Below are 18,486 nucleotides of genomic sequence, written 5' to 3' on the forward strand. Positions count from 1 at the left end.
TACTTCCCAGATCTCTCAAACCTAAGCAGAAGTTAGTGCTGGTTTTTCCCACTTCAGTCCGAGGACTAACAGTGCTTCACCAACATTACTTCCTCAGCCAGAGGATTCTCTGGCTGACCCGCTCGGATCAAAAGCCAGGCTCCAACTCCCTTTCACTCTACAGTTTTCTTTCCAACTGTCAGCCCCCTCAACGTTCCATCCCCAACTGCCTTTCAGGCTAGCCACATTGGGGGCGGGGGGGACCCATGTCAATCATACTCTTACTGTCTGGTAATCTCAACATCTGAAGCTGAGTCCGTCACAGCGTCATTCACAGTATTCAATTAAATAACTTTTTTTTTTAAGTATCTATCTTTTCAGTACCCTGCCCCCCCAAGTCCAATTACTGGTTTGGGTTTTCAAGTCAACAACTTACAAATTGATACCATGAGCCACGTCCATGTATTAGTACACTGCTCTCTACAGACAGAAGCCCTAGGCTTCGTATCTCCTATTGTAGCAGCACTCTTGGTTGAAGACGGAAGGGTTCCAAAGGCAGAGCTTGAGTCCTAAGGCGGTACTTGGCAGATGGGATTTGTTATGTGTGCTGTGTGTTATGTGCCATCAAGTCACCTCTGACCTATGGTGATCCTATGAATGAAAGACCTCCAAAATATCCTATCATTAACAGGCTTGCTCAGATCCTGTGGCTTCTTTGATTGAGTTAAGCCAGCTCGTTTTAGGTCTTCCTCTTTTCCTGCTGCCTTCCACTTTTCCTAGCATTATTGACTTTTCCAGAGAATCTTATCTTCTCATGATGTGACTGAAGTACAATAGCAAATTAGGGCTGGGCAATGTAGTGGCTCATGGGAGAGGCAGGAGATGACACATGGTGGGGCAATGGGGATAGAATAGCTATTGCAGATGGCTCAGGGTTGGAGCACCATGGAGCCTATGCAGTGTTTCCTGACACTTGCTTCTTACTTCCCCAAAGCAAAGAACCAGTTCCTTGACTTCATTGGTATAAGAGTTTCTTCCAAAGAGTACAGGGGATATTGCCCTTGTGCCTGCATAGAACGCCCATTGAAAAATAGCTACCTTCATCACAGGTGAATACTGGGAAACTCTCAACATTTTCTGGTGGTGTCCGCTAAATTCCAAAAAGGACCCATCGGGTCAACCAAGTTGGGGCCTCCTAATAGAATACTTCCTTCCTTGGGGCTGCTTCATCTAAGTTTAACTCCTATTTCCAGCTTCTTCCATCACTCTTGGCTCTGCGCTGTGAAGGCATGACGAAATCCAAGCTGCAGATCAGGCTCTTGCTTTCTTCATTCAAGGCACTTGCCCCCAAAGCAAACAGTAGTCATTTCAATCCAGCCTTCCTCTCTTTGATGAAACACGTTTGGTGGGAGAATGTAGCTTACTTACTCGCTAATCCAAAGGTGAGCAATAAGTTCAGCACCAGTGGCCACATCGGAAATGCATAACGAGCCAGCCAGGCCACAGCTAATTTTCTTCCCTTTATTTGCATTCCATTCATGGCATTTGCATTGCCGGTAATGGAAGATAAATGCAAATTTTTAAAACATTTCTTTATATTTGTCTGATTTCTGCTGTGAGGTTCAAATCGTGCATTCCGAGATTGGTTTCTATCAATTAATTCCAGAGGTAAAGTTCTGAGCTGATATTTGTTTCCCAGGACAGGTGAAATATATTACATCTTCCATGCTGGAGTCAGGTAACTGGGGACCAGGCTGCGCAGATACCTCATGAGCCCTCAGACAAAGATCTTCTTTGGCCTTCCACGTAGGGTTGCCAGGTCCCTCGCAGTGGGGGGGAGGCGAGGGGCTGACACTTACCTCATGCAGGTCGTGTGGTCTATATTTGTGCATGCACTTTGTGTGCATGCTCTCCAGAACCTGAGCAATGACATCACTTCTGGAAATGACATCGATGTGCCGGTACCAGGAGTGCTCCTGTGCTCTGCACAGGGCCGGTTTGGCCCATTTGGGACCAAAACCAGGCCCAATCAAAACCCAGGAGCATTTCCATGGCCAGCACATCAACATCTCTTCCAGAAGTGATGTTGTCACGCCCCCAGGAACATGCGCGCAGTGGCAGACAACCTCTGGGGGCTTGCCACCTCCTGCTGATTGTTCGTGGATCAGCAAGCAAGGGGGCAAACCCCCGGGAGTTTGTCTGCCACCAGTGAGCACCTGAGAATCCACACCACACAGTAGAGAACTTTGGGGCTGGGCACAGCATCATATGTGCCACAACGTCACTTCCAGAGGAAACCCAGAGGTAACATTAGGTAGTTCTAGAAATCATGTCAGTAGCTCTGTATCAGGTAGTAGTACTAACAACAACAACAACAACATTCGATTTATATACCGCCCTTCAGGACAACTTAACACCTACTCAGAGCGGTTTACAAAGTGTGTCATTATTATCCTTACAACAATCCCCCTGTGAGGTTGGTGGAGCTGAGAGAGCTCTGAAAGAGCTGCGACTGACCCAAGGTCACCCAGCTGGCTTCAAGCGGAGGAGAGGGGAATCAAACCTGGCTCTCCAGATTAGAGTCCCGCGCTCTTAACCACTGGCTCTCCAGAAGCACTAGATATCACTAGTTTCTAGTGATCCTTAGAGCTACCTGACATCACTTCCAGGTTTTCTCCAGAAGTGATGTCACAGAACACGTGATGCCATCCTTTTTCCATTTTTCTTCCATCACTGCTCTGGTGACTGACTGCTACAACAAGGGCTTCTGGAAGGAGGCCTCCTACCTCATAGCCCTACCACACAGATATCATATGGAAATCAGTCACAAACTTGGCTAGCTGCATGATTCCCCACCAGGGGTCATTTCGTAGAAAAAGAGCTGGAGGAACTCATTAGCATACCTCATTAGCATAACTCATTAGCATATGCCACACCCCTTGCCATCACCAGAAGTGTGTCATTGGCATGACTGATTTGCATATGCCACACCCCTTGACATCACCTATCCTGGCTGGTTTGGACCCAATCTTGGCCATTCAGGGCCGAAATTGGGCCCAAAATGATCAGGATCAGGCCACTGCTGAGTGGGAGAAAGATCCACCACCCATCAGAGACCCGATCTGGGCCATTTTGGCCCCAATCCAGGCTAAAGCAGGCCCAAAATGGCTGAGAGTCAGGTGGGTGGGGCCACCTGACATGTGACCTCTTTGGGGAACTGCCGGAACTGCGTTCCTGTGCGTTCCCCCTCGAAATGAGCTTTGTTCCCCACGCTGATGTTTTGTACTGCAACCTTGGATAAGGAAAGAAAAATGCAGAAAAACGAGGCAATAAATGCCCTCAATTCAGTAGCAATGGTTTTCGACCCTTCTTCTCAATAGCGCTGTTCCCGTATTATACTGAATGCATGTATACCCTGCCAATACACGAGTCTGTTTGCAAGAAAAAACACATGCATGTTTCCTTTGCAAATGAAACCAGGGACCACTACCTAGATAAGATGGGGTATCACTCACCTGTTCAGCTGTACATGCATTGAATGTAACATGCATGCATAAAGAAAAATCCAGTATATAATATATACACACTGTACGGTTGTCCACTGTCACTTGTGAACAGTATTCCTGAAATTCATCCAGCCAGTAGCTCCAGATCAAGGTTGCCAACCTCCTGGTGGAGCCTGGAGATCGCTCAGAATTACAACTGATCTTCAGACTACAGAGATCAGTTCTTCCGGAGAAAATGGCTTCTTTTGGGCTGGGGGGAGGTGGACTCTATACTGTATAACCCACTGAAGTCCCTCCCCTCCACAAACCCTACTTTCCCTAGGCTCCACTTCAATATCTCCACTAATTTCCCGACCTGAATTTTCAAGTAATGTCAAAGCCTTAACAACGACGACAACAACATTCGATTTATATACTGCCTGTCAGGACAACGTAACGCCCACTCAGAGCGGTTTAAAAGTCTGTTATGATTATCCTCACGACAATCACCCTGCGAGGTGTGTGGGGCTGAGAGAGCTCTGGAAGAGCAGTGACCGACCCAAGGTCACCCAGCTGGCTTCAGGCGGAGGAGTTGGGAATCAAACTCAGTTCTCCAGATTACAGTCCCCTCACTCTTTTCCACTGCATCAAACTGGCCTTCTACCAGGTGTTAGAATCATTTGGACCTGCTAGAAAGCTGTGCAAATGTTTCTTTCTTTTTATATTCATTTATATTTTTGTCACTGGTTTCCATTCTCTTCATTTTATTGTAGGCTTTTTGAACTGGTTTGTATCGTCGATGCATGCTGTAAGATTTTTTAAAATGTTTATTTATATGGTATCTATACTTTTAATGTACTCCATTGATATATTTCATGTATCTATAATGCTGATTTATCGACATACCAATTATGTTAGGACATGTGTACATTTCACAGCAAAAATGCAGTGCTTTGGAACAGAAAATATAAAAATCACAGGTTCAGTTTGCACAAGGGAGAACTGAAATGTGGGTTTTCAGGTTAAAACGGGAGGTTAAAGAATTCCAAACCCTCCCTAGTTCCCTTCTGCTGCTGGATCTGGGTCAGTGTCTCACTTGCATACAAAGGAACCAAAACCTTTTTGAACAAGCAGTTTCCCTCCAGAGATGGGGGAATAGCAGGCATCGTGCCTAGTCTGGAGCGAAGGAGCCAACCAATGCCTGCCTGGGGTGATGTGTGAATGATCATCATGACTAGAGATGGGCACGATCCAAAAAAAAATTAACGATCAAGCTGATCGTGGATCGGTGCCGGCGCTGATCCCGATTTAACAACCCGCACCGAGCATCTCCCGTTCCCGATCCATGGATCGTGGATCGTGGATCATGGATCGTGGATCGTGGATCGTGGAAGCAAAAGCGGAGGGGCGCCCCACTGTTCCCAGCGATACAGGAACGGTGGGTAATGCCGGCGGCATCTGTGTTTGTGTTTGGCCGTTGGTGTTTGGCCATCAGAGCTACCTATCAGGGTTTGCAGGGATGAGATTGGAGTGCCCATGGCTACAGAACACCCCTTTCCCCCTCCCTCCCCTGAGTGTCTTCTCCCAACTGATGACTGCTTTGCTGCTCCATGGTTGGAAGGAAGCCCTGCTGATCAAGGAAAGCTGGGCTTCCATTCGGGTTTCCAGGGCAACAGAAGGAGGGCAAACAGAACTCAGGCATTCCCCTGGCTCCATTGCCAGGGGAATAGATTGCTGGCACCTGAGTTTCTGGATCCCCGATCCAAGCCCAAATGCAACGATCCAGGCCCCTCCCGATCGCTGGATCGTTGGCCGTGGACGATAACGATCTGCCGGGTCACGATCGCGCGATCGCCATTATCGTGGGTTTTTTTCGATCGTAATGCGGATCGTGCCCATCTCTAATCATGACCCCTACGAGAAATAGGCCTTAATTTCCTCCCACATATTTATCTTTCAAGCACAGTTTCTAGCTCAGGAGTCCCCAACCTGGTGCCTGTGGGCACAATTGTGCCTGCCGACACCTTTCCTGGGGCCTACCACATGTTTTTAGAAAGTGGGTGGGGCCAGGTGGGGTTTTTGCAAAGCATAGCTTCTAATTGGCCATTGGAGATTTGATTGGCTGTGCGGATTTTTAAAAACATTGCCTTGGCAGAAACTGCTTCCACAGCACAAGGATCTTCACTGCGTGACTGAAGGTAAGCAGTGGCAGCCATTTTGTGGTTGGTTTCGTCTCCTGCAGCAGCCATTGAGTGGCAGCCATTTTGTTGCTAAGCCCAGAATGTGTCAGAATTCCAAATGTGCCCACAGGCTCAAAAAGGTTGGGGACCTCTGTTCTAGCTGTTATAACTCCCATTCCACACTCATCTCTCCTCTTCCTAAGCCAATGGGAGAGGAAGGGGGTTGGCATGATAAGAATGTTGGAAGTCAGGAGAAGATGTGATTGACCATTGAGAAGCAGAAATATTGATAGTGTGGTGTAGTCGTTAATGTGAGCACGTGGTGTAGTGATTAAAATGTCAAGGAGGGATCCCAGGTACCCCGGGGGGGGCAGAGGATCCCCCACTCTCACCATCCCCCACCACTCACCTGGCAGGCACGGGGAAGTGTGGGGAAACAGGCCTCCTGGACACGCCCCTGGGCCCCATCATGTCCCAGGAGTGACATCATCGCACTGCCCTGAGAGTGCCCCCATGCTAAAAAAAGATGTGAAAAAAGAGCAATGAAAAGGAGCTGATGGGACACCTCCCCCCCCTCTGGGAGGGTAAGGGGACCTGGCAACCCTAGTGTTGAACTAAGATCTGGGAGACCCAAATTGATTCCCCAATCCACTATGGAAGCTTGCTGGGTGACCTTGGGCCAGCCATACACTCTCAGCCTAACCTACCTCACAAGGTGGTTGTGAGGATAAAACTGAGGCAACGTAAGACACTTTGGGTCCCCATTGAGTAAAAAGGAAGGGTATTAATGAAGCAAATAAATAAAATAAGTAATATTGAGATGTCCCAAAGCTGATTCTGAGCTTGCCAGAGAGAGGCTTGGCAAGCCTAATAAGGAATGATGACCTCAGCTGATTAAAAATCACTTATTAACCGGGGTGGGGGTGGGGGGTAGAATTGAGCTGTGTGCTTTGTGGTGTTCTGCTGATGAACTTATTGGGGGAAATTGCTTGGCCCAGAGCCCGTTATTCAGCCAAGTCAAAGTGACTGTTTGAGATGGCAAAAAGCGGATAGTGCTTATGGTGGGACTTCTGGCCTTCAGTTGTCCTGAAAGGCAGTATAAAACTGAATGTTGTTATTGTTGTTGTTCTTATTTGTTCCATGCTACCAGGATCATGGGAACTGACTGGCAGTCACTCTTGTGTCTACTCTGCCACCAATCAGTTTCAAACCAAAGCCTATCATGTTAACACCAAGGCTTGGTTTAGACCCACTCTTTGGTGGCAGGGCCACAGGTGAGAATGGGCATACTAGACAGGGGTAAAAAATGACCTTGAACCAACCTCTGTTTGGCCACTCTGAGTGCAGGACTAGACAGGCCTTTGTTCTGGCCCAGCGAATGCACATATTAAGAATCTTTTTATTGTTCTTTATAGAGTGTCATCAGAGTCCACGACAGTTTACAAAGTTTCAGAAGCACTTACTAGACAGTTCTTTGCCCACAAGGAGCTTACAATCTAAAGAGACACCAGGGGAAAAAACAGATGGAAGGAAAGATGAGAGTAGAAGAGAAGAATGGGAGGAAATGCGATGACAGATGATGGCAAAGAGCTCAGAAAATGAATTTTAAGGACAATCAGAGATCCAGTGAGGTATAATGGTTAGGGTGCCGGACTAGTACCTAGGAGGTCTGGGTTCAAATTTCCACTCAGCCATGAAGTTCACTGTGTGACTTACAGCCAATCACTCTCCATCAACCCAAATTGTAGGACGTTTCTGCGGACAAAATGAGTAGAAGAACAATGTTAGCTACCCATAGTTCCTTGGAGAAAGGGTGAGATCAAAATAGATGGAAAGACAGACATATGTCATAGCTGCGTGTGCGTTATGTGCTGTCAAGTCTCCGCCAACCTATGGCGATCCTCTGAATGATAAACCTCCAAAACGTCCTATCATTAACAGACTTGCTCAGATCCTGCAAACTGGAAGACGTGGCTTCTTTTATTGGGTCCAGCCATCTCGTTTTAGGTCTTCCTCTTTTCCTGCTGCCTTCCACGTTTCTTAGCATTATTGAATTTTCCAGAGACTCTTGTCTTCTCATGATGTGACCAAAGTACGATAGCCTCAGTTTTGTCATTTTAGCTTCTAGGGAGGATTCAGGCCTGATTTCATACCCACTTAATTTGTCTTTTTGGCTGTTTGTGGTATCCGCAAAACTCTCCTCCAGCACCACATTTCAAATGAATCAATTTTTTTCCTGTACCCAGAAGCAAGTCCCATTTAATTTAGTGGGGCTTGCACCCAGGAAAGAGTTGTTAGAATTGCAGTCAGAATGTATGAATTAGGGTGGTTGGAGCGTGCTGGCTGTGAGTGTGAAAGAGAAAAATAACAAACGTATACTTGCCTTAGTTTTAGAAAAGAAGTATGAGTTCTTTATTATAGGAATTCCATACTTTGATAGAAAAGTGTATAGATTCCTATCTACTGATCTATTCCTGAGCAGGAACTTCTGAGATTAGCAATCTACATATCAAAGGACAGTTCAGAGCAGTAAAGGAGTAAACAGTAAACAAATGCCCTGACCTGTCTGTCTTTATAACTCTCTGGTTTCTCCCCCTCTGAAACCTGAGGAAAGGGACAGTGTTAGAAGTGGAGTCTTGGTGTTGTTGTTATGTGCCATCAAGTTGCCTCTGACCTATGGTAACCTTATGAATGAAAGACTTCCAAAACATCCTATCATTAACAGACTTGCTCAGATCCTGCAAACTGGAGGACGTGGCTTCTTTTATTGAGTCAAGCCATCTTGTTTTAGGTCTTCCTTTTTTCCTACTGCCTCCCACTTTTTCTAGCATTATTGACTTTTCCAGAGACTCTTCTCTTCTCATGATGTGACCAAAGTGCGATAGCCTCAGTTTTGTCATTTTAGCTTCTAGGGAGGATTCAGGCTTGATTTGATCTAAAACCCACTTATTTCTCTTTTTGGCCATCTGCAATTTCCATAAAACTCTCCTCCAGCACTACATTTCAAATAAATCAGTTTTCTTCCTGTCAGCTTTCTCCACTGTCCAACTTTCACATCCTTACATAGTAATTGGGAATACCAAAGTTTGGATTATCTTGATCTTGGTTCCCAGAGAGACATCTTTTATCTTTTAGGATCTTTTCTAGCTCCCTCACAGCTGCTCTTCTGAGTTTCAATTGTCTTCTGATTTCATCATTGCAGTCTCCCTTTGGCTGATGATTGATGACAGTCTTTTTTAAAAAAAAAAAATTAAATGTGAGATTGGAAACGTTAAACCATGATAAATCTTAGAGCCAAGCTACAAGTGATGAATGACACTTGAACGGCAAGTGAACAGACTCACGTGTATTCCTCCCTGTTCACTTGCACTCCACTTGCACTCCACTCAATCACTACGTGGAGGAATACATGTGAGTCTGTTCACTTGCCGTTCAAGTGTGATTCGTCACTTGTAGCTTAGCCCTTAGAGAAGGGTACGATATGCAGATTACATAGACAAGCATCTAAATGAAACTCAGATGAGTAAGTACCAATAGTAAGCATCTGACGAAGTGAGCTCTGTCCAACAAGTGCTTGTGGCACAATAGTTTTCTTAGCCTTCATGGTTCTACAAGAGTCTTCATTGTTTTTGCAAATTAACACGGCTATCCTTTAGGAATAGTCACATATTAGAATTAAGCCCTGAACCAAGAATGGGAAAAAAACCCTCTTCGTTCGCTGAACAGTTTACAACTCACAATGAAAATGGGCAATTAGCCCCAGTAAGTGATGCTCGTGAACTGAATGTCCCCAGAGGTGCTTGTTTAAAAAGCTCCCACTAAATGTAATGAGAGGATTGTGGCTTTTATGGCCAAAGATGAATTATTTTATGGGCATTTTTGTTTTTACGTTAATAATATTGGAGACAGGAAGAGTCCGCCATATTATTCCACAGTTTTTATTGTTGTTGTTGTTGCTGTTGTTGTTACTACTGCTACCACCACCACCACTACTTCTGCTGTGGCTACATTTGCTACTAGTTTAAATCTAGTTAAGTCATATATGGGAATCTGTAGCTTTGTGAGGTTCCCTGGGGGAACAGGGCCCCTGGAATTCTTCCCCCTGAGCTTCATGCTTATATCTCAATATTCTAAACAAATACCATATTGAGCTGAAAGGGGTAAACAGGCTACTGGATGAAGGGATAAATGGGCTACTCATTAAATTTGCTGATGATACCAAATTGGGAAGAGTGGCAAACACCCAAGAAGGTAGAGTTAAAATTCAACAAGACCTGAATGCTCTGGAGAAGTGGGCGGTTGTGAACAGGATGCAGTTCAACATAGATAAGTGCACAATATTACATCTGGGCCACAAAAATGTGAAGCACAAATACTGGATGGGGGATACACTTCTAGGTGGTAGTGTGTTTGTTTGTTTGTTTGTTTGTTTGTATTTCTATTCCGCTTTCCCCACAAAGGGCTCAGGGCAGATTGCAGCATATTAAAACACATGAAAGTTAATTTACACAGTTAAAACCATAATGGATTGATAAAAATATATAATATAATAAAATATACTCACATATAAAAATATATATTCAGATGACAGCAATCAATAGCAGCAGATACAGCTTGACACAATGTAGTAGACAACCTTAGTAGGGAGGGGTTCAAATTTTATTCTTCTCCATTTTTCTCCATTTTTCGAAAAGAGATCTTGGGGTAAGAGTGGACTGTAAACTAAATATGAGCAGTCAGTGTGATGCGATGGCAAAAAAGGCAAACTCAGTCTTGGTTTGTATCAAAAGGGCCATAGCATCGAAATCGCAGGAGGTCATAGTCCCTCTCTATACTGCCTTGGTCAGGCCACACCTGGAGTATTGTGTGCAGTTCTGGAGGCCTCACTTCAAAAAGGATGTGGACAAAATTGAGAGGGTACAGAAGAGAGCGATGAGAATGATCAGGGGTCTGGAGACTGAGCCCTACGAGGAAAGGCTGAGGGCCTTGGGAATGTTTAGTTTGGAGAAGAGGAGGTTGAGGGGGGACATGATTGCTCTCTTTAAATATTTGAAAGGCTGTCATTTGGAGGAGGGCAAGGAGCTGTTCCAGTTGGCAGCAGAGGGTAGGACTCGAAGCAACATGCTTAAATTACAGACAGAAAGGTACTGGCTGGATCTTAGGAAAAACTTTTTCACAGTCAGAGTAGTTCAAAGTTGGAATCAGCTGCCTAGGGAGGTGGTGAGCCCCCCTTCACTGGCAGTTTTCAAGAAGAGGCTGGAGGAATATTTGTCAGGGATGCTTTTGACACATCCTGCATTGGGCAGGGGGTTGGACTAGAAGGTCTGTATGGCCCCTTCCAACTCTGTGATTCCACATACAAGTTGCAGTAATATTGGGTAATTAAACACAAACTTTTTATGTAATATTTTTAGAAGGGTTGACTTACGTTTGGTGTAGGGAATCCCCCACCCCACCCCCATTTAATGCTGAGCTGCCACTGTGACCAATGGGAGACAAACCAAAAAAAAAATTCCCAGGGAGCAACAGTGTTACATCACTTCTGGGGAAAATCCAGAAGTGGCATCAGTCCTTTCTAGGAATCACCAGAATCTCTGGTTTTCTGTCGTACGATGGTGCCCCCCATGTCCCTGCCGCCCTGTTCTCCTGCTGGTTTCCAGGCCATGCCTGGCAATGCTAATTCAGGGTCATCTTCATTCCATATAAATGTCAAGTTTTGCCAGGTACTTCCCCAAACACTTCACTGCATCACTCCGGTGTATGAGTTAAAGCTGTTTTATTAAGGAAAGATACCAGTATCAAAAAGCTGTAATGATGGAAATTGACTGGAATGCCTAAAGGTAGTAAAACAGGATCAATTATAGGTCAGTGTCTACACACACACACACACACACACACACCCCAGTGGGAAGGAGAGGCCTTTAGAAGTTTTTGGAAGAAGGGAGGGGGAGAAAAGAGCTCAGCTCAGTCTCTGTTCAGTCCAGGGTCAGGTTCTCAGGCTTCGGTAGGAACTCGTATCCAAAACACCTTGCCTGGAAGATAAGCAGTCAGTAACAAAACAACAGACCTCTGGTCCCACTGTGCACAGACTCAGAGGCACTACAGCACAATAGTACTTCACGATACACCTGAAGCATGGCAGATATGCTGAAGGCATATCTGACAATAAATACATTACAGTGTAATCCAAAAAAGAATTACTACAATCTAAGCCCATTGAAATCAATTGTGTCACTGTATTACAAATATGGTTGCCAAATTGGGGGGGGGCAGCAGGGATGGGGAGAATGACATCATGCTGATGGTGCAAAGTCACCTACGGTGTAAATCCAGAAGTGACGTCACCACATCACTGAGATGCTCTAGCCTTCAACAAACTCCATGGTTTTACTGCAGAGTTTGGGGAGGATTCTACTGGCATCAAACTAATGTGGTGACATCACTTCCAGATTTAAGACGGAAGTGATGGTGTGCAGCTGGCATGAGGACTCGTCTTCCCCATTTTCTCCTGGCACCCTGCTGAGTGGCAGCAAGGACAGCGAACAGACACAAGCAGTTCTGTTGAACTGTCAAGTTAACCAGCTCTGCATCATACGGCTCACAGCATGATATTCTGCCCAAACTGTTGCATTAATTTTTTTCCTATTGGTATTTATTTTCCAGGTCTTCAATTGTTAGGCCAGATCAGCAATATAGTTTTTCTTTAAAAATATAAGTTGATATCCTGGTTAGGCAACCATTTTCCATCTGGTAAGGTTCCTACATCGGCTGCACTTCTGCTTTGCTCAGTTCCACAGCACTAACAAGCCATTTGCGCATTCAGAACGATCACATGGTATAGTCTTTTTGAGACTGTACCACTTTGGAAATGTTATCTGTAGATGTTTCGGGGTGTGTGTGTATGGGGGTGGGTTGGGAGGTTTTCTTTCATATCGAAAAAGAGCATCTCAAGAAGAAGTCGTCACTAGAAAATTGTTCTCTGTTAAGCGAGTGTTCTAAGCTCAGCGTTCTTGTGAACTATGGTGCATGTAAACAGGCAGTCCAGTACTTTCAGTATGAAATGGTACATTCCCAACAGGGCTCAGCCATGTGCTGGTTTTCAGTATATGAATTCACTGTCAGTACTGTAGTGATTGAATTATGCTGATCACATCCACCAAAAATTGGCAGCACTAAGGATCTGGGACTAGACATGGGCATGAACCAAAAAAAATTAATAAATCCACATTTCATGGTTCGGTGCTGATAACGATCCCAAAGTCGCGAACCTCAACGGACATTTCCCGTTGCCGAACCGGTTTGTGGTTTGCAGTTTGTGGTGCTCAGAATGGCCCCCGTTGCACTTAGAGAGCCCATATTCACAGGGAGTGTGTAGCAGGCTCTCCTCCAGCCAGCACCCAAGTTTGGTCAAGATTGCAATAGGGATCTTGGAGTTATACCCTCTCCAATCCAAGGCCCCCAGGAAACTCCCACAAAAATCCAAGCTCAATTATACTCTCTCTCTCTCTCTCTCTCTCCCCAAAGGCTAGCAAGTAGCAAGCAACAGCTCTCACACTCCACTGCTCGCTGAAAGTGAAAGCCAGCCTAGGAGCGCAGTGCTTTTTATAAGCTGAGGTCCCATAGAGCAACGCAGGAGGTCTGTGTTTGGCCGTCAGAGCTGCCTATCAGGGTTTGCAGGGATGAGATTGGAGTGCCCATGGCTACAGAACACCCCCTCCCCCTCCCTCCCCCAAGTGTCTTCTCCCAACTTGTAACCACTTTGCAGCTCCATGGTGGGAAGGAAGACCTGCCGATCAAGGTAAGCTGGGCTTCGATTCAGGTTTCCAGGGTGACAGAAGGAGCGCAGACAAAGTTCAGGCATTCCCCCGGCTCCATTTCCAGGGGAATTGATTGATGCCGCCTGACTGTCTGGCTTCCCGAACTGTAGCCAAATGCACGAAACCAGGCTTATTCTGAACACTGGTTCGTTTGCTGTGGACAATCACAAACTGCCAAATTGCGATCTGACGATCGCCAATTTCATGGGTTTTTGAAGTTCGTAATGTGGTTCGTGCCCATGTCTATCTGGGACTATCTGTCCTTCTCTTCAAAGTGATGAACATGGCTCCTAGCATCAGCCAGATAACGTAAAGTCCATTCTTGGAATGTATTTATTTTATTTTACTTATAGCCTAATCTTTCTCATTGATACTCAAGGCAGGTTACAGAATAAAAACAAGGTATTCACACCCTAAGGTATCCAATGAACAATGCAACAGTAGAACTAAAAGACAATGTAAACAACAAACTGCCAGGACTTCCTGGTTGCCTGGCCATACTGCTTCCCTCCTCCCTCCACTGCTCCAGCCCCTGTCCTTACTAGAGATAGGCATGAACCGAAATACAAACCAAAATTAAGCAAGAACCAGGTTGATTCGTGGTTTGTGAACTGTGGTTCGTCAGATCCCATTTCTGATGAACCGCCACGAACTTTTAGGCTGGTTTGTTTGGTTTGTTTTTTGGTTCGTGACTGAAGACAGCCTGGTGCCAATCAATCAGTTTCCTAGGCAACAGGGGATGGACTTCCTGCAGACCTTCTGCTGACCCGGAAGTGACCTTCTGCTGACCTGGAAGTGACCTTCTGCTGACCTGAAGGTGCAATTTTTCTGACTTGGATGTGATGTTTTTGCGAACCAAATGAGCCAGTTTGTGAACCAGGGGCAGGTTCATGAAAATTCATGGTTCATGGTTTGTGAAATTTGATGAACCACAAACCACGTGGTTTTGTTTTTTTCCGGTTCATGCTCATTTCTAGTCCTTACTCAATTGAGTGGTGGGAACAAAACAGAGGGGAGAACAGTGTCATCTGACACCTTGATATCCCTTATACATGAGTACCAGAAGTGATGTCATGGTGTCACTTTGCACTCTAGTAATTCCTTTAACTTCTGTGGGTTTAACCACCCTAAAACTGTTTAAACTTACTATGCAGTAAGGGGAATTACAAAGACAGAAGACAATTCAATAGAAGTAGGAGAATACCTAGATCAATCATTGCTGTAAACTATACGCCTGTTCCATTATGAAGGTGCCCTCCTGGACTATTCCATTCTCCTGCTGTTCTAATCCCTTCCTCCTGAACATTTCTGTTTTGCTCATTCTGATATGTGACGTATGATCAGAGATCCGGCCCCATTCAACACACACGTATTTCCTGCTTGGCTGTAAATGCCAGCATCCATATAACCAATCCAGCCTTCAGGGCAATAATGAAGGTTAAGAGGCCGAGGAAGGATTTTACAAGCCAAGCTTGACTCTTATCCCTGGCCCTGGCCCCACACCATGATATAAACTTGGAGCTTTGAAATCGAAGAAGAAAATGGGTTGCCTTTATATTTTGCTCTACCAATGCAAAATAAATCTCTCTTCCCAAGTTTGCAAAAAGCACCTTTCAAACGAACAAATCCCAAGTGGGGGTCAGGTGATTTTTTTCAACCCACTCTTGTTTCCCCCCCACACACACACCCTGCCTCCCCATCTACACTACGTTCACCACCCGCATTACAATTCTACGGTGCACAAAGTGGAAAAACTTTCCAAAATGTCAAGTTTTGAGCAAGATGACGATGAATAATGCATTCCGATACAGCCTCGTCCGACTGTTCCGTAGAACATGCATTTGTAATTTCTTAACACTGAATTTGCTGGGAAGTGACACTAATGTGCTCATGTTGTTCGCACTTGTTTACAAATGGAGGCATGCGGGCACAGCTCTTCCCCTGCAAATGTCCAGACACTGACGTGACTTGCCTGAAAGCTTTGGCAGGAGAGGGAAGGGGGGAAGTGTATTGTGTTAAAAATTCATAAAGAACACTGCTTTTTATTTCCAGAGTAAAAGGAGCAAAAGGTTCTTTGCAGCGCCCAGGGAAACAGAAGTTCAAATATTGCCAAGTTGCAGGAGCAGATCAGAGCTTGTGGTTCACAGCTAAACCCTACAAGGAAGAGAGTTCTTCAGAGCATCTTGGGAGAGACAGGGAAGGGGGAGCTCATGCTACAGAGCCAATTTGCTGGGTTTTCTTTGGTTTAGAGAATGAGTTGGAGTGTGTTTTGCTTTGTTCTGTTCATAACTGAGTGGTGATGGGTGAGAGCAGGGGACGGAGTTGGGAAAAGCGACTTTGGAACCCAGGGATTAGAGCCACAAAGCAGCAAACTCAAATCTGTTTCAGAATGTCTATAAAGTGGAAGGGTGAGACAGTTTAAATCAAATGCATCTTGTGACTGGGTAGGGGAAATAAAACCACCTAGCCGGCGGAAGTCCCTCTTCTTCCTGAATCCTGCCCACCCCAGGCTCCAGCCATAAAGTCCTCTGACTTGGAGATATCAGTCCTAATGGCCAGTGGATTGTTTTTGCTTGGTGGGTCACAAGTTGTTTAGGCTCAGGTTGTGGAATGTAATTTTTTTAAATCTAGTAGAGAAATAGGACACAGCATGATAAGTATGGGAGTGAGTCCAGGGTCAGGAACAAACAAAGAAAAATAATCAGGCCCCCCACTGTATGCTCTTACCTGTCCCTTTCCTTTGGACAACACCATTCACACATGATACTAGGCACCCACTGATCATCCATGTGACCCAATACGCTACCAAAAGAAGAAAATTTCATACCCGATGAGCAAAGATTTCAGGGAACTGAGGTAAGCCAGAGTCTACTGGTCAAGCACACAGACATATTTGATGGTCAAGGATTTGTGTGTGTAGAAAACACTCTAGAAACGTGCCCATTTTACAGAGTGAGAACAATGAGGCTATGACTAGTTCCAAGGACAATCAATAAATCCATAGAAGAAAACCCAGAGTTTTGTTGACCAATATTCCTGCATATACACAAAAGTTCTGCACACACATTTTTATCATTTATTTATTACTAGCATTATTTTTAGTCCACCTTTCTCACTGAGACTCAAGGCAGATTACGCAGCATGATCAATGGCTGGGGAAATTTTTAAAAAATACAATAAGGAATAGATTGCAGAAATTTGAATACGAGCTGAAATCTTATGCAGAGCTGATAAAATGCTGAAATAAACCATAAGCAATATGGCATGACATATTAAATAATGTGAATACTATCCAGTAGGAGCATAATACAGCAACACATAGGATAGTCTACAGTCCCAATCCCTTTATCAAAGCATCTTTTTGAACCATTTCCTTACAGCACAGCCTTATTACCTGTATAAAGAAGCCCTCCAGAATAATTCAGTTTTGCACAGTTTACAGAAAGCTGGGAGAATGGGAGCTTTCCTGGGGAGCCACTACAGAGAAAGTATATATATATATATATCCTGAGGAGTTAGCCGTGTTAGTCTGTAGTAGCAAAATCAAAAAGAGTCCAGTAGCACCTTTAAGACTAACCAATTTTATTATAGCATAAGCTTTCGAGAATCAAGTTCTCTTCATCAGATGCCTGATCAAAACTGATGAAGAGAACTTGATTCTCGAAAGCTTATGCTATAATAAAATTGGTTAGTCTTAAAGGTGCTACTGGACTCTTTTTGATATATATATATATGGGCAGCTGTTCATTTTGCCCATTTGTAGGGTTGCACCCAGGGCTTTTTTCCAGCTGGAACATGGTGGAATGGAGTTCCGGCATCTCTTGAAAATGGTCACATGGCCGGTGGCCCCGCCCCCTGATCTCCAGACATAAGGAAGTTTAGATTACCCTCTGTGCCACTCCAGCCATGTGACCATTTTCACCGAGAGCGATTTAAACTTTAAAAACTCCCCCCTTGTTCCAGCTGACCCAAAGTGACATCATTGTGCGGTCCTGAGTTCCACCACTGAGTTCTACCACCTCTTTTCCCAGAAAAAAAGCCCTGGTTGCACCTGAAGAAGGTGCTCCAATTAGTGCAAAATGCTGCAGCTCAATTGTTATCAGGAGCGAGCAGGAGCATGAACGTCACTCCCATCCTACAGTTGCTCCACTGGCTACCCATCAGTTACCATGCTCAGTTCAAGCTATTAGTTATTACATACAAAGTTCTTCACGGCTTTGGTCCGGCATACCTACGGGACTGCCTCACTCCCTATGTTCCTCCACGGCAGCTTTGCTCATATGAACAGGGTCTCCTGCAGGTGCCAGGCTGCACACAGGTGAAATCAGAAGCAGCCCGTACACGGGCTTTCTCTGTGGTGGCCCCTATCCTGTGGAATGACCTGCCTGAGGAAGTCAGAAGAGCCCCCACTCTCCTGGCTTTCCGTAAACGATGCAAAACCGAACTATTCAAAAAGGCTTTTTACTCAAATGGGAGGGTGTATTGTAGGGATGGGGTCTCAGATGCTTCACTGATGAGTTAGGGATCATAGTCTTCATCACTATTTTTGCCTTATATATTATCTGCTGCTTTAAATATGTACTCCTATGTACAACCAGCAGTCCATGTTGTCTAATGTTAGTCCTAGAACTTATGTTTTGCTCCAGTATTTTTTCTACTCTGTCTTCTATGTCTTTTAAACTTGTATCTGTTTACCTTAGGGTATTGTATTGAAATGTACTTTATGTTGTCTAATGTCAGTCCTAGAACTGCTTATATTCTATTTGAGGATTTCTTCAGCTCTGTATTGGATTCTTGCTAATTTTCTGTCTTTGAAAACTTTATTTATTTACCCTATGGTGTTGTTTATGGAAATATACTTGATATTGGCTGTACTAATCTCATACTGTGTAATCTGCCTTGAGTCTCAGGGCCAAGCTACACATGACGAATGACACTTGAATGGCAAGTGGATTGAGTGGAGGGCAAGTGAACAGGGAGAAATACACTTGCCGTTCAAGTGTCATTCATCACTTGTAGCTTGGC

Source organism: Eublepharis macularius, chromosome 7, assembly GCF_028583425.1.
Source record: "Eublepharis macularius isolate TG4126 chromosome 7, MPM_Emac_v1.0, whole genome shotgun sequence".
NCBI classification, from domain to species: Eukaryota; Metazoa; Chordata; class Lepidosauria; order Squamata; family Eublepharidae; genus Eublepharis; species Eublepharis macularius.